Source organism: Ranitomeya variabilis, chromosome 7 (genome assembly GCF_051348905.1).
Source record: "Ranitomeya variabilis isolate aRanVar5 chromosome 7, aRanVar5.hap1, whole genome shotgun sequence".
Lineage (NCBI taxonomy): Eukaryota > Metazoa > Chordata > Amphibia > Anura > Dendrobatidae > Ranitomeya > Ranitomeya variabilis.
The window spans coordinates 51221323-51239151 of record NC_135238.1 but is presented as its reverse complement, the minus strand read 5'-3'; the positions used below and the strand labels follow the sequence as shown (position 1 = coordinate 51239151).

Below are 17829 nucleotides of genomic sequence, written 5' to 3'. Positions count from 1 at the left end.
CTGATATAACAATTTCTTTATACCATGTAGAAGTCCTATTCTTAGGATAGGCCATCAATATTTGATCAGTGGGGTACGACCCTTTGCATTCCAGCCGATCTACAGAATGAGGGACCCTTCATATCAACTCATAACCAATTTTCCCCTGGAATTATATTTATGTACAGAGCAGAGTTGAAGCATAACCAGTTCCTTGGCCTTAGCTTTTTCAAGATTAGGCGATTCTGGCCAAAGACTTTGGGTGCAAGATGCCTCCTCCCCAGCAGCGATGGATGTTATTGTGACGGCCATTGTAATTGATCTTTACAAACTCCTTTTATCCTCTGGATTCACATTTATGAAGGCTCAGGGCCAGCAGAAAGACAACCAGCCCAATGGGATCCATATCATGAGTGATGATGACCAGCTAGGCCTCCTTCCTTCCACCATGGTGGTCACTGTGTTAGCACCTGCTCTGATCACTGGTGCTCTCTTGGTTGAGACCTTTTCTTTCCGGCTACTTTCTACTTGGACCAGCAGACATTTCTTTTTCTCCAGCATTGTCTCTGGTCAATACTTGTGCACCAGTTTGAAGAGCTGCGTGGCTGCCTGCCGATCTATGGCCAGATGATCCGGTTGATTGCGGAGGTATGGGAGAGTCACCTTCAGTTGCTTGTACAAGATGGACCACTGGTGCTGAACGTAGCGCAACAGTTTTACAAAGTGGATGAGATCACTTCTGAGTTGGATGTCCTGCCCAATGCCAAAGTTCTTAGATCTCTTCTCAAAAAGTGGGTTCACCACCTTCTTGAGAACAGAAGGAGCCAGAGACACCTTCTGTCCCTTCCATGGTACGGTTTCTTTGAGACATGTTGGTTGGGGGCAGAAAACCACATAAATACATTTTTTGTTCTGTCTGTGGCCGGGACTGCAGCTCAGTCCCATGCATGTGAGCAGCATTACCGGGTACAGGCACAGCTGAATGTACCTGGTAACCAACTGATCTCTCAAAGTAAGCTGTCAAAACTTAAGGCCTTAAAAACCAATTTAGGTGCCATTCCAGCTCCTAAAGATGTCCCATCCAGAAGTGACCTTATTTCTGCCTAAGGCTTCCATTATATAGGTAAAACTGAGATTACTGCTCATCCATTCATTGGAATGTAGTTAAATCTCTAATATCCTTCTGGATTGGCGCTAATTCTCTTTGAATTAGTGGATTTAATACTGGTTTAGCCTCAAAAATAGAACTGAATTTTGCAACATAGATATTTTCACAAAATTATTTTATATAGAATTTCTCAAGATATTACATTTAGGTCATTAATGATAACAGAGTGTAAATATAAGGAAAGAAGGAGTTAGTACTGATTAACCTTGTGTGTTCCCATTGATAGTATTTTGCATTGACCCAGATATTGGACTGGCGTGCTAATCATGGATTCAGTATGACACGGCTAGAAGGTTGGATAGGGGGTGGTATTCTCAGAATGACAGACTACTGAACACAGATAATACAGCCACACAATAAAGTATGTTGCTGGTTGATCGGTCGTTTTAAAGGAATCTGTCAGCAGTTTGTTTTCTATTTAATTTGATATAGGGGCTGACACACTGATTCCAATGATGTCACTTATTGGGTTACGTGCTGCTGTTTCAATAAAATACTGTTTTATGAGCAGGAGATTATCACTCGAGGACTAGGTGTCTCGTGCCTCCTAGTCCACTGCTCTGTGTAGCCATGCCCCCCTTCACTGATTAGCAGGTTTTCTCAATATACAGTATATTAACCCCTTCACGACATGCGCCGTACTAGTACTGCGCATGCCGTGTCTCCCCCTTTGATGTGGGCTCCGGCACTGAGCCCACATCAAAGTCGCGACATGTCAGCTGTTTTGTACAGCTGACATGTGCGCGCAATAGCGGCGGGTGAAATAGCTATTCACCCGCCGCTATTAACCTGTTAAATGCCGCTGTCAAACGCAGACAGCGGCATTTAACTACCGCATCCGGCCGGGCGGCCGGATATGACGTCATCGCCGACCCCCGTCACATGATCGGGGGTCGGCGATGCATCAGGAAGGTAACCATAGAGGTCCTTGAGACCTCTATGGTTACTGATGTCGGCCTGCTGTGAGCGCCCACCTGTGGTCGGCGCTCACAGCACACCTGCATTTCAGCTACATAACAGCGATCTGATGAAGCGCTGTTATGTAGCAGAGCCGATCGGGCTGTGCCTGCTTCTAGCCTCCCATGGAGGCTATTGAAGCATGGCAAAAGTGAAAAAAAAAAGTTTTTAAAAATGTGAAAAAAATATTAAAAATATAAAAGTTTAAATCACCCCCCTTTCGCCCCATCCTAAATAAAACAATAAAAAAAAACAACCCCACACATATTTTGGTATCGCCGCGTTCAGAATCGCCCGATCTATCAATTAAAAAAAGCAATAACCTGATCGCTAAACAGCGTAGCGAGAAAAAAGTCCGAAACACCAGAATTACGTTTTTTTGGTCGCCGCGACATTGCTTTAAAATGCAATAACGGGCGATCAAAAGAACGTATCTGCGCCGAAATGGTATCATTAAAAACATCAGCTCGGCACGCAAAAAATAAGCCCTCACCCGACCCCAGATCACGAAAATTGGAGACGCTACGGGTATCGGAAAATGGCACTTTTTTTTTTTAAGCAAAGTTTGGAATTTTTTTTCACCATTTAGATAAAAAACAACCTAGTCATGTTAGGTGTCTATGAACTCGTAATGACCTAGAGAATCATAATGGCAGGTCAGTTTTAGCATTTAGTGAACCTAGCAAAAAACCAAACAAAAAACAAGTGTGGGATTGCACTTTTTTTGCAATTTCACCGCACTTGGAATTTTTTTCCCGTTTTCTAGTACACGACATGGTAAAACCAATGATGTCGTTCAAAAGTACAACTCATCCCGCAAAAAATAAGCCCTCACATGGCCAAATTGACGGAAAAATAAAAAAGTTATGGCTCTGGGAAGGAGGGGAGCGAAAAATGAAAACACAAAAACGAAAAAGGGCCGCGGGGTGAAGGGGTTAAGGAAGCTGGTGTGGATGGGGTTATACAGAGCATTCGGAGCACTGCTAGATCAGCCGAAGAGAAAACAACAAGGATTATATCAAAATGATAGGACGCAGCCCAGCAAGTAACACATTGCTGGAATAGGGGTCTCCGCCCCTACATCATACTGCTTTCAGATTACATAGCACAAACCTGATGACCGATTCCCTTCAATGTACGATTGTAGTGCCAACACAGACATACCCATTTTAGTCCATATTAACTGTAATAGTCACTCAACCTGGCTTTTTTTTTTTTTTCATTTTGCTGTAAAGTAAAACCTGGTGATTAACGAGCAATCAGTCTTTCTATGAATATTCTTGCACCCTGCATCTTTATTCAGTCCGGCACTCCTGCTAGCTTTGGTCTTTCTGGCAACCAGACCCCAAATGATCTTATGGGTAGACGATAAATGCTTCAAACTGGAATAACCCTTTATGTCCGCTTTTTTATTTTTGATTAAAGTCCTTTTGTCAGCTCGGCTCATAGCTTTTTTTTTTGGTGGCACCAGTGAGTTCAGGCAGGACAATGGCACCAGTATGTCAGGGTATCTCAGGGGTTGGTTACACTGCTGGTGTCACAATGCCGGCATTTATATCTTCCTACGTTTGTCGTCAGCCTGTGAGATCCTGAGTATCTATAAAGTAGCAGGATTTTTTTTCTGTATAATGGTGATGGTCTTTCTGGCCACCACCACCATGCTTTTATCTGACTTGGCACCGGTCTTATGAGATGGAGGAATGCGGCATGGAAACTGTATGCTTGAAAGCAGCTTTACACCGCGTACGACACGATTATAAAATGAACTTTGATTGACGAAGGATGCAACATCCAAGAACCTTTCCTTTTGACGTTTGTGTTTTGATGTTCTCCATAAATCCTCCATTGTTTTTATAGGACATGATCAGAAACACCTTTCACTAGCGTGTCTCGAGGTCTTTCATGCCGTGGGTTTCCTAATCTTCCTTTCATGCATAATTGTTGTTTTCTTTGAACATTTTATACTGGGTTCCCATCCAAGAAAAGTCAAAATTGTTTAAGAAAACTAGTTAGGTTTGCACATGTTTTTCGCGTCACTTTGCCTTGCCTCAACATGGTAATTGATGTTCTGTAATTGAGCCTGGGCCCTTTAAACTGTGATGTCGCAAGCTGTAAAGGTACTGTAATAAAATGTTCTACACCGGGACTTATAGCCGGCTGACATTTGATTGCAGTGTTCTGCTACAACGTGGCATCTCGCAATCGGCAGCGCGATACTCACGATTGCTGAATTGTCCTAGACTGTTTTCCGGGCCTATCCTATTGTTCGGTGGTAGATCATCTCGCCTTATCTAGCTCCGTCAGGGGCACCGTTTTATCTGAAGCCCAAGGCTTAGACATGGATGCAGTGTAAACAGACAGCCATTTTGTCCGCCTCTCCCTTACACAGGAGCGATCGGTTGGCCAAGTGTTCTTTACGACTGATATGTCGGCCGGTGGCTTTTCTCAGGGAGAACAATGCAATCAACTGTCCAAAATCAGACATGCCCGATCGATATCTCTCCCCACCATCAGTCGGCCGGGGCTTCCATACACATTAGACTATTGGCCAAACCTGTCGGTATCGGTAGATTCCGCTAAAATTAGTCTATGTATGGGGGCCTTAAAGGGGCAGTCCTTATAGGACAACCCCTTCTCACACTAAATGTTTGCCTTGTTTAAAATAAAAACACCTATACTCTCCTCCGGTGTCGGCTATGATCTACAGGTGTCTACCCTCCCGCTTCCAGGCTCACGTGAGGCTATGACACTTGAGCCCTGCGCCCAATCAGTGCTGGCGTCTCTGTCCCCTCCTTCGGATGAATAAGTAACCGATAGGAAGTGAGAGCTGCAGCTTCCAGTTCTGATTGGGCGCAGGGCTTGTGACATAACCTCACGTGAGCCCCGGGAGCGTGAGCGCAGACACGGGTGGTGACTATAGGGGGTTTTATTTAAATGAGGGCAAGCATACTGATAGCCAAGGGGCAGTTTACAATCCCTTTAAGGATAGGACTTATTTATTTATTTTTTTAAATCCAATAAAAATCCCTTACCTTAATTTTCGGGAAAAAAAACCACCCATGAATGATCCTTTAAAAGTGATCATATTGACGGGTTGATAGTAATTACCATCTTTTGATCACATTTTGCTTTTTCTGGACCATTAGGCCATGTGCCCACGCTGCGGATTCCGCTGCGGAATTTTCCGCAGCGGATTTGATAAATCTGCAGTGAAAAACCGCTGCGGTTTTTACTGCGGATGTATCGCGGTTTCTAGTGCGGTTTTCTCTGCGGGTTTTCACCTGCAGATTTCTATTGGAGCAGGTGGAAACCCGCAGGGGAATCTGCACAAACAATTGACATGCTGCGGAAAATAAACCGCTGCGTTTCCGCTCGTTTTTTTTCCGCAGCCTGTGCACTGCGGATTTCATTTCCCATAGGTTTACATTGTACTGTAAACTTATGGGAAACCGCTGCGGAAACGCTGCGGTTATTCGAACAGACCATAGCAAACCAAAAGAATGATGACTTGATAACAACCTACAAATTTGATGGCAGTTGTGTAAATAATAAATAAATAAATTAGTGTGTTTTTTTTTTTTCCATCAAGTTCTTGCCATTTTTAAAACTTCCATGTTTTGTCCAGGAAAGTTTTATTGTACTTTGCAAGAACAGTTAGATTTCCAAATTGTGGTGAACTTAATGTATTCACTATTCTTCTCATTAATTTTCTTGATTTCGGGAATATTACAAATAAGTCCTTTTGCAGCCCTTTATGATATTATCAAATCCTCCTGCAGATATCCTAAGACTATACATTACATAACTGCTACTTATACAATGGCATCTTGCAAGGTGGAGCTCCCAATTAAGAGGGATGTGTCATGAGAAAATGATCTGTAATTTAAATCAAATTTTGAATATAGTCAAATTAAAGAAAATAATTGATGATATAAAATAATTTTACATGCTGCACTTTTCACTTTGGACACTGAGCCTCACATTAACGTATCATTGCAGAGGATGATGCCTTTTTATTCGGTCTTCCATGACAGCACCCTTATATCGTGATGCTGTCATGGTATCCGAAAAACACCGCTACTGGTAAGTAGCTAAGCATTTATTGAGTCTCCCATGACCGCACCACGATGTAGGGGTGCTGTCATGGTATCCGAAAAACACAGCTACTGGTAAGTAGCTAAGCATTTATTCAGTCTCCCATGACCGCACCATGATGTAGGGGTGCTGTCATGGTATCAGAAAAACACCGCTACCGGTAAGTAGCTAAGCATTTATTGAGTCTCCCATGACCGCACCACGATGTAGGGGTGCTGTCATAGTATCTGTAAAACACCACTACCAGTAAGTAGCTAAGCATTTATTCAGTCTCCCATGACAGTACCACGATGTAGGGGTGCCGTCATGGTATCCAAAAAACACCGCTACTGGTAAGTAGCTAAGCATTTCTCTGTCACCGGTATAACCGGGAGGCGGACTCTCAGATCAGGAAAGGCAAGCTATTGGACAATAGCAGGCTCAATACAGGATGGGAAGTGAGGTATATGAAGTTCCGGTACCGGTGGTGCTGGCTGAATGCTGATTTATAGCGAAATCGTCTGCTCAAAAATAGGGTGTATGGAAGTTACAGAGCATGAGAATCAGGATAGTTCCTGTACATATTAGACTGGTATGTGCACTACTGGTGGGGGATGAGGGCAGCAAGACAATGCTTTTCTACAGGTTTTGTGTGAAAGGAAAGGTGTGCTTCCAAGATGCCTTATTTTTTGTTTCTTCTCATTCCTTTGCCCATGTAATGTATGGATTTGTCTCTCATGTTGCCCAGCTAATAAGCTGACTCGCAGCACATGGAAGTGATTTCTTTTTTGGCTGCATAAAACGTCTGCATATTCTGTGCTGAATCCTAATCAAGACTAAATCTTCCGTCAAGTCCTAAGCCGTCCTTTGTGGGAAACATTCCATTTTTAGCCGCGTTTCCAATGGAAAAAGCTTTATCAACCCACTTCTGTGTGTTCTGTCCTAAATGAGAAGTATTGCACATCGTCGGGAAACATCCTAGGGGGAGCGATAAACTAAACCCACACATGCTGGATTACATTGTGAGGAGTCCCGCTGTCAAAATGCGGGTCAGCGCACTTCGACACTTAAGTGTCTTCTACTTTCAGCAAGGTTGTACAGTGCCTAATGAAAAGTAACTCTGTGCATTAATTTCTCATGGGCTTTCTTGTTGTTTTTAAGCCATTTATTCTACCTGTAATATAATTAATGCTAATTGACTTCTCCCATTAGACTAACTTTGGGAGAACTAACCGACAATGTGACATGTATGGGTGTAACAGCTCTTCCCTCCCATAGGAGAGGTTCGTGAACAGAAGTATTGGGCATGTTGTAGTTCAACATGCCCATTTCTTTGTTGGTAAAAAGTGTCAGGCAATTATTCCTTTCTGCATATTGAAAACGCCTGCCAGGCTGTTGTATGGCCTTATATTGAAGCTCTTGCTCAGTGCCCTCCTGGAGCATCATCAGGAGTCAGAGTGATGACTGGGACGGATGTGGGTTATGTCCATATCAATTAAGTACAATAACACATACGTACACATTAGACTAAAGTCGGCTAAACTAGCCACTAGTGTAATGGGGACCTTCACAGTCTCTTCCCGACAGGTGATGTTGGGTAACAGAAGGATCCAGCCTGTTGAATTTCAGTGGCTGATCCCTTTCTTCTCTCTGGAGATTCCTTTGACCTAGAGAACAGAAGAAAAACTAAAGGGGTTGTCCGGCTTTAAGGCTACAAGTCTGCGGTCACACAGTGGCTGCAGACTTGTGAATCCTCACATCGCATGCAATGTGCATGGTGAGGATTCTCTATCACTGGGCATGTGACTGTAGGTATGCAATTTTCATACGTTCGGTCACATGCCGACTAGACTCAGTGCAAGTGTATTGTGCAAAGTCGGACACGTCTAGTTGGAATGTGGCCGGAAGTATGTAAATCGCATATTGTGGTAACATGATCGCCCACACCAGAGAATCCTTACAGTGAGCAGTGCGTGCAACTTGAGGATTCACAAGTCTTCAGTCATATATAGAGTGCCTGCAGACTCGTAGCCTAAGGCCAGACAACCCCTTTAAGTATTCCTGTGCATGGGGAAGTAGGGAGTGATGGCATTCAGCGCGCAGAGTCAGCAACCTGCAGCGCTCCGTCTGATGTGAACCTGCGGCTGTCAGGCAGTGATCAGGATTTGTAGTTTCACAAGCTCTGGAGTGCCGCAGGTAGCTGACCCGTGCCCTGCGGGGTACTGCAACCAGCCATAACTGGCACAATTGTGGTTTTTGGCTCAGTTTGAAAAGAAATGCCCCAACCAGTGTGACTCCTGACTTGTGCGCGTCCCCTAACTGCATAACGGTATGTGGACTGATTTGTGCTGTCATGTTCTTCTCATGGGCTTACATCTTCTGCGCTTGGACGGCCCGTGGGCGGACTTGGCTCGTCCCTGGGCAGTCTGTGCTGCATATGGCTTTGGTTATAATTTCTGACTTCATGCTGGGACATTGCGGAGGCTTTAGCTCTGGACTTCTGAAGAATGTTTTGACAAGTTTCTAGAATTTTTTTTTCCCCCCCTTTCCTTTTCTCTTCACAGAAAGTTACATTCCTGCAGTGAACTTCATTTGCTCATGTTAAGTTAAAAAAAAAAAAAAAAAAAAAAAGAAGCTGCCTGTGTTCTGAGATCCAGACATGGTCTTCTACATTTGTCCAGGCAAAGAATGAAGCAGCGGGGATTATAGATGACATGACCAGCTCTGCGCTACTCTAGGTGATCGTCGCCCTTGGCACGTCTAATGAATGACCTGAGTGGTTAATAAAGAAATGGTATTAAGGCGCCCATACACATTAGACTAATCTCGGTGAAACGCGCTGATTTGGCCAATAGTCTGATGTGTGTGGGGTACCGGCCAACTGATGGCGGGGAGAGATGTCAATCGGCATGTTCAGTTTCGGACTGCCAAATGTATATTGAATGCTTGAGTGTATACTTAGGCTATGTTCACACATGTTTTTTAACATGGGCCACCGTGGGATCACCCTCGGGTCAGAGTCTGATCACTGTTTTCGGACCGGTTTTCTCGAATGAGGGCAAATACGGTTGGGTAACCCTAGCCTTATATGTGATATTTATACTGTTAAGAGTGAAGGTTTTGACTTCTGAAAAATGTGAATGTGGCCCAAGACTGCCCAACCTTCTCAGCTGTGCTTCACAAAAGATATCTCTGAGGTCAGACCCTCGGTGATAAAAATATTGATGACCTGCTTAAGGATGGACCATTCATGTTTAAGTCCTGGAGATCACCTTGAAACATCCCTCATGTGACATCAGAAGCGATCACTTTGAGAATATACATTTTTATTATTTTTCTTTCTTTCCATATGACCAAAATAAAACTGTAATAACTGTTATTATTACAAACATGGACACATTAAAGGGGTTTCTGTGATTTTTCAAAATAGGGCAAAAATTAGGATTGATATAAAATAATGAAATGGTCATTGTTACTTTTATAGGGGACTCCGTCTCTCCCACCAGTCCTGCAACAATGACATCTCGCTTGTTAATCATGTGATGGCATTGTTCCCCTGCATCCAATGTACCTGTCGGGGGAATTAAATGAGTAACAATTGTTTTTTATTTATTTTTATGATTTCCTGTCTTTTTTTTTTTTTTTTTAAGAATCCCAGAAAACCCCTTTTAAGCCAAGGTACTCTAGTGTTCATCCTGGAGCGGAGGATTGTTATTGACAAAACCCGACTTCAAAGAGACGCAGATCTGCTATCTTCCTATTGTAAATTCCGTCTTATCATGTGAGATTATCATTGTGTCGTAAAGCCGGTAGCAGAAGCTGCTGTCTGTACCTATGGAGGTCGCCATAAAACTGAAGGGGGTGCGGCAGACGGGCTGGATGAGAATGGTGCCAGGTGAGTTTCCTAGTTATTTTGTAGCATTACTTTTGATGCGCTTTTAGATGGGCGACCTCGGTCCTAACGAGGCTTATGTAAACTGGCAGACAATTGATGGGAAGAGGGAATGATTGTTATCGGCAGCACATTTCCTGCTACATCAGGTGATGTGCTGCCGATTATGGCGAGTTTTGTGCACAAACAATCCAATCACACTGGCTTTCCTAATTAGTCAGGGGATCGCTGTAGTGTTCACACAGGCCAATAATCGGGAAGGAGTGTTCTTATGAATGATCCTCCACCAGTTCTTGGCTCATCGGAGTTCACCTTTTATCAAAGGGCGATCAGACAGATCTGTCTTCAGCTGAGAAATGCAAAGGAAACGAGCACTTGTCACCAAACCGGACGGTTCCTGCATTTCTCTCTGTACAAGAATAAATTAAGCCATTATTGGAAAATCATTGATCTATATTGCAATTGCATCAACTTTTCTATTAAACTTTTCTATAAAATTTGCGCAGCAAATCTGTGTTGTTTCTAAGACCCAATTCACATCAGATTAGGCGTCCAATTTTGATATCGTCATCTAGTCCTCTAATGTGTCTAGGGCCTGTTCACGCGAGGGGTTAGCTCTTTCACCCGATCTTTTTGCTCTGCAGGCAGAGAACACATGTATGCTCAGACGAGCGTGGGTTTGTTGTCATAGTGGTCTGCTGGCCAGGTCTTATCGAAGGTATATGGGGGCCTTTAGATGCCGTCAGCTAATCATATGAAAGATTCCACTTGTGTGATTGTTGTCCCTCCCCGGCCCTTACTTCTATGGCCGCCTTTACACTAAGATCTGTCAGACATTGTATAGATAAGGTTGATGGCAGATCCCACCACGCAATCATGAATGACTACGATAATTAGATTGCATTGGATGGTGAATAGATTAGAGGCGAACAGCAAGTGAAATCCTATAAGCCAGCTGGCATTCTCCTGCCACTAAGTAGAGTCCTCTCTTGGCAGGTTTGTGAGGTTTTTATCTAAGTGTACAGTGTTAATCCTAAATTAGACTTTGTGGGGCTCTAGGCCAACATCTCAATGTCATGAATCATCCATGGTCAGCAATGCAGGAGGTGAGAAGGCAGAGAACGCCTGAAGTCATCCAAGGCTTCACGTCCCAGCCATTTCTCATTTGCTATTTTGGTATTTTTATTTGTGTGATTTGTGTTGTCTTTTTATTATGTATGGAACCATGGCCCCCTACCATTTATCGCGAAAGCACACCTAGCTAAGTGTTTGCCGGCTGATGGTCATTTACTAGCCTGCGTATACACGCCGATGTGCAGCGGACCATCTGTAATACAGTGCCATTGCTCTCGGCAGCACAACAAAAAGATGTGCTGTCGAGAACTATGCGCTTTTGCCAGCCCAGCTCGTTTTGCTCATTGGTCAGGTGATCGGCAGCCTGTTTAGACTGCATGATTAGTGTGAAATGAGTGTTCCCCTTAATCTTGCAAATGGACCTTTAAGAAAAGGCTTGTCAGATAGGTAATAAAATAACGTGTATTGTACGTAGTGATTCCTCGGAGCGGCTTTCTGTTTTCCCGCAGTCATTTGTGAAAGGTCAGGCTGCCCGTCGGTTGCTAGGAGCGCAGGACTACAAAGCCGGCCTTATGTTATGCTTACTGCATGGGAAGGACCAAATGCTTCCCCCACACTATGGAACAGAGTCTTTGGAAAGGAGGTTTTTTATTTTTGGGGGTCAGGGACAAACAAATAGCATTGTACCCCAGACACAAGCCTCTGTACTGCTGTAGCTTTGGATGTATATTGGCATATTTATTACATGTACCAAATGTGGTGGGAGCACCAGGGAATCTATCAGCAGGTTTTTGCTACCACATCTGAGCGCAGCATAATGTAGGGAAAGAGACCCTGAATCCAGCGATGTATCACTTAGTTTGCTGGTGCTGCAGTTGTGACGCCACCGGAGATTTCTGTGCTGTAGACGTAGCAGAGCTCTGAGAGCCAACCCTGCCCACACCGCAGCTTTCTATGTAGCTGCTAATCAGTGCTGGGGGTGTAGTTGGACTAGGAGGCATGTGGGCAGCTAGTCCGGCCATGATTTTAATTAAGCAACAACACACATTCTAATAAGTTGATCCATCACCGAAATCGGCGTCCCCACCCCTACCTCAAGCTGCTCTGATTGCCTAGCAATAACCTGTTGGCTGACACCTTTTAAGAGACCAGCTGAATATGGAGTGATCCGTGGGAGACAAATATGCAAATTAGCTTTAACAGAAGGAAAGACCCTTTCAAGTACCATCTAGAAGAGTTAGCTTCTATATAAATGAGTCTGTAGGTGGGTTTCTGGTAGCACATTTATTTCTTGCCATGGCGGACCTTGACTTAAGAAGGTAGCTACCCCTCCAGGGTGGTACCTGGTCCTTAGTTTTGGTTTTTTTTTGGCCTTCACCTCTATAAGGTCATTTCCCAGTCTGTATATGGGCCAGAATTTTCATACCAGACGCCGGTCTCCTGACCTGACCGTAACATAGGGGGACTTTTGAGAATTGGGACTGACCTTAACATAGGGGGAGTTTAGAGAATTGGGAAAAAATATATATATTTTTTTTATCTGCAAATTGATTTACTGTGATTAACAAACAGGTTGAATCCATAAAGCAATGCTGAAAATGGTTGCAGCACTTTAGGAGGAGTATAGGGAGTTTCCACTCCATCGTGTACTGTTCATATTTTCACATGTGTATAACATATTGTGTCTGATCTATTCGTTCCTGATGCCAGAAGAATGTGGAGGAACGTTAAAGACATGTGTCGCTGGTTATTATACAAATGTTGCACAGGCGGGCGGAGGCCTACATGAGGAAATCCGATCTACGCCGGCAGCTCGGAGGTCCGGGTTGTTCCCCGCACCCGTGTGCTCCATTCTGCAGGATGATTGCACCCTCGGAATTCACACAAAAGCCTTGAAACTGGATAGCTGCAAGGCACAGAAGTTGGTGATTTAAGTACACCGACGATGTGCTCTCTAGGCGGTCGTCACGTTCTACCTCCAGCCATACGCACAATCTCCAATTTATTTGATCCTCTTTAAAAGCTTTCTTTTCTAAAAAGTGAAATTACTTGTGACAGAGCCTTTAGTAGACAAAGGGCTGATCCATGTTCTTTATGAACAGCGGTAACATATCTTGATTTTTGGTTGCAGAGGATTTTAACCTATTAGTCTGTAAGGGGGATATTTGGACACTTGCAGAATTTTTGCTAGATTAGGGCTGTATATTCACACTGTTGGCAGTTCTATAAAAGCGATGATAATTATGCCAATAAGGTGGTGACCAACGTGCCTCTGGGCACAACCTGTGGCACATGCAGCCTGAAATGCCCTTCCAGCAGTAATAAATGCCATTACAGGTGACACAGACGCCTTAATAATAAGGGGCACATTGTCCTATCCCTACGAACAGCTCTGTCTGATACTACTTTTCATCTCGGTGATTAGAGTGGGTTCCTGCGGTTTGCCACCCTGTCATCATTCAAGTCATTGATGGCCCATTTCAAACGTTGCCTGGATCTGTCGATTTCTACCAGGGCTATGGAGTCTGTAAGCCAAACCTCCGACTTATCAATTTCCATGACTCCGACTCCACCAAAATGGGCTCCGACTCCACGACCCCAACTCCACAGCCCTGCCAGGGCTATGGAGTCTGTAAGCCAAACCTCCGACTTCTCAATTTCCATGACTCCGACTCCACCAAAATGGGCTCCGACTCCACGACTCCAACTCCACAGCCCTGCCAGGGCTATGGAGTCTGTAAGCCAAACCTCCGACTTCTCAATTTCCATGACTCCGACTCCACCAAAATGGGCTCCGACTCTACGACTCCATCCCCACAGACCTGATTTCTATGGGACCTGCTGATGAGATTGATTTTAGAAAATGTCTCCATCTGAACCACGCCATAAGCAAAATTTTTCTTTTTTTTGCTAAGGAAGTGTCACTGTCTCTAATAGTTCTGTGGTCATAATAATAAGTAGCTGTAAATAAGTACCTAATATACGCCACTATTGACTTTCTAAAAGTCACAGCCCGGTGAATACCCATATTTAAAATATTCATCAATGTTTCTTGCATAAAAAAACTGTTTTAATCAATTCTGTTTCCATGTATGCCCTTTGTTGCCCCTTTTAGACAGAATCTGTCTCCTTCCCCTTCTGGCAGCTGACAATATAAATTCCACTTTTGGATTTTTTTTTAATCTTTGTCTTACAATGCAGCCCTGTGGACACATTTAGTGTACATCGGGAGCGTTTCCAACTTACATGCTCTCTTTAAAGAATGAAGCAAAAAAAAAAAGCATGATGTATAAAGGCTTTTAGCATATTTATTTGCACCCTGATGGTTAAAATTAGTTGTACAAAATGTCTCAAACAGTTAGACGCCGTTACTCCAAGTCCTGTCCTCGGTGGGCGAAGTAAAGTGAATGGCTGCGTATAAGTAATTAGGGCATTAGTATCGGTGTCCAGGCGGGATCCTGCTCACCTAGTTTCTTTTCTGTACTCTTGTAATATCCGCCAACGGAAAGCTATTGTGATTGTCTAATGTGGTAATTATGACTTTTGTGCGCGCTAATTATCTCCCCTGCAAAACAGGGAATATAATGGCAGCGAGACGGAGCACACGAGGAGGGCAGAATGTGCTAGATCCCGCAGACGAGGCGCGCCGGGCGGTGTATTGTGCGGCTAGTCACTCTGCAGTTACCCGTTAGTCATTTCTCGCCTTGTACAAAGGGGTCTTGTGGCCAGTGTTTAAGATTGGCCTCGTGCCCAACATCAAGTCTGCCACATAGAGCGACATCAGCATTTTATGTGGTGAAGGCGTCAGAGAAAAGTCGTGTTTGCTCAAGCTAGCAGATAGCGAGTGACAAGTGTGCAAGGTATGTAGTAACGCCAGAGCGTGCCAATGGTTATACCCTAGATCTGCTGCACGTTTCCAGCTGAACGTCTTGTTAGGCACGGAGGAGCCTTTGGACCCTCTTGGGCTCCAGGACTCTGATGCCACTGTTATCTCTGCACCCCCCCCCTATGGCTCTATCCCGCGTTAGTGTTTTGGTAGTTGGACCCTCAGTTGTAAACTAGTCATCTGCTGTGACCTCCTATAGTGGAAAAACCTCTTTAAAAAGAAAATTGAATTAAAAACTATACTGTATATCTAAAGGTGCAATTACATTCCGAGATATCATTGTTCTCGGCAGCGTAAACCTGTGCTGCCGAGAACAATGGAGGCTATCTATTACTGATTGATCAGGGATAGTATGTGTTAAAAACCTATTGAATGACCGATCAGAGGGCGTTTAATTCTACGCACCTGCTCTACATTGCAATGTATTAGTAGAAAGCTTACACAGAAGATGGCGGATCGTGCTGCGCATGTAGCTTTTGTTTGTACGGTGAAACTACGGTAATTTCCTTTTTCAGATGCAGCATGTCGCCCCCACCACACTGGCAACTAATCAGTCCTCCGAGATCATTAATCCCTTTTCCATTGACTTATTGATTGCTGATGCACTTAATATATTTCTGCATTAACATAATGTATAGCGGCCATCAATCTGACCAGCAGAACGAGCCATTTTCTGTGACCCTTATGGCTACGGAAAGGTGAGATGTCTTCTGATGGGAACCTGCCATCCGTTTTGAGCAGCCTGCTCTATACGGGGCGCAGAGACATTTTGAGACCTAACCGTGGATTGTAGCTGTAGTAAAACAAGCGTTGGGGGTTTCTTCAGCAGGCAACCGTCCTCTCCGTCCGGGCTTTAGTGACATCTCTGATGCCTCCTGTGTCCTCCTCAGTTCCCTCAAGGAGATGTAAAGGAAGGAGCGGTAATGAAACGCACAGGTAACACTTGGTGAAGAGTTTGCACATGGCACCTGAGTTAATAAAACATTTTTTGGTTTTTAAGGTGTGCTTTATTATGGCTGGTATACATAAACACATTCTTAAGTCTCTCTAGTCTTCAGCTGTTTAAAAAAGAGACGTATAACTCTAAAATTATACCCTGTACTTTTCCTTCCTGCCAGATACTCTTGTGGCTTTAGCTGAAAAAAAAAATAAAAAAAACTGCATGAAAGAAATGTGTGATCCCAGCATTATAGTGAGTTAGAGACAGAAAAATGGTAATCGGTTTCTGTCCATTGAGTTCTGGTTAAAGGCGAGGGCTCATGAATATCCACAGGGTAAATGTATGATTGCAGGTAGCCTCTGACTGATCGAGTATTAGACCCTTGTAAATGGAGCGGTGGTCATGCGTGCACCCTACAACCCTTCTCGCTTATGGAAGTGACCGATATGGACTATCCCCCGCTCCATTCAAGTTGTACACGGGACCCCCATTCTTGAGGTCCGCGATGGTCCCAGAGGGCAGGATGTTCTAGCATCGGCCCCTACTTCCTTCTTCTGACTTCTTAACCTGGATGGAGGGGACCTGGATGTGTTCTCCAGACTGACCTGTGGACACTAAAACCCGTCCAGTAGAGCTGCATTACTGGTCGGTGCAGATCAGGAGAGCTTGTCACCATGTTGTCATCTGTCACCTGTCATCTTGTTCAATACGGGCTTGTGCAAAGGAATGTGTTAAAGGGCCGAGCTTCAGCTGTCCACTCACTAGACCCGTTCCTCTGGGGTTTGGAGACCTCCTTGTCTACTCAGTCCACAACATTGCATGAGGCCAGAACAAATTGATGTATTTATTTGATACCGCTGTGGCTCGAGGCATCACATTCTAGAATCTGTACTGTGTATGTTGGGGCTTTCGGTTATGTTTCCACTGAACATGGTTTCTGCAGAAGTGTGAAATTCACAGCGGTGTTTACCTCTGCCCATATCCTGGTGAAGACGGTGCGGGGGATCTGCATTTATACCATACCGGTTTGCTTTTTGCATCGTAACCTGCAGCACTTGTCATATACACAGCGGATAGTCTTCACAGCATAGGACTGAGATGTCTTAAAATCTCATGCACTAGGATACACAATAACTTAGAAGAAAATGCAGGACACAGGCGCTACTGAGAATGACCCTCCAAAGAATAGAGGATGCGACATTCAGGCTACGCGCGTTTCATACTGAACTGATATCTTCATCCTGCCAAATACTCAATTTTCAGTATTTGGTCTGATGGAGATACTAATCCTGTATTGAAACGCACAGCCTGAATATCTTACTAATAAAGGTACCTTTTAAGGGGTTGTTTAGGCTGGGTGACTGCAGACTTGTAAATCCTCACAGCTTGTGGTGCTCGTACTGTCAGGATTCTCTGGTGCCGGCACTGGGAGCAGCAGGTGGATGACCGCAAGTATCTGATGTGCATACATACAGTCACATGCCGACTAGACGTGCGCTGCCACTCTCAATACAAGTAAATTGAGTGAGGCTGGACACGTCTAGTCGGCATGTGGCTGGAAGTATGCACATCACATACTTAGGATTACAGGACCGCCCGCTCCCAGAGCTGGCACCAGAGAATCCTGATGGCACACACTATATGATCAGGGAAAAGATGGATTGTGCACTTGGATTTCAACATGCCTGATCCTTTTTGTTCTCACGGGAGATAATCTGTTGTCAGGTATTTCCGTGCCAAGTCAGGCATAGATGTGTGGGAATTACCGCTGTCTAAACAAGCATTCTTTTCACGTCGACCTATGGCAAGTTTTAGATTTGGAAACCATCTCTCCGGATAAATAATCTTTATTTTTACAT

The 17829-nt window shown here is 44.2% G+C and overlaps 1 protein-coding gene and 1 pseudogene across 1 annotated transcript in view; one reads left to right on the top strand and one right to left on the bottom strand.

Annotated features, from left to right (window-relative positions):
* The window catches only part of LOC143785923 (cytohesin-3), a 118313-nt gene that overhangs the window by 18278 nt on the left and 82206 nt on the right, over positions 1 to 17829 (top strand). The gene's annotated exons all lie outside the window — the stretch shown is intronic.
* On the bottom strand, positions 124 to 924 carry LOC143785078 (large ribosomal subunit protein eL8 pseudogene; annotated as a pseudogene).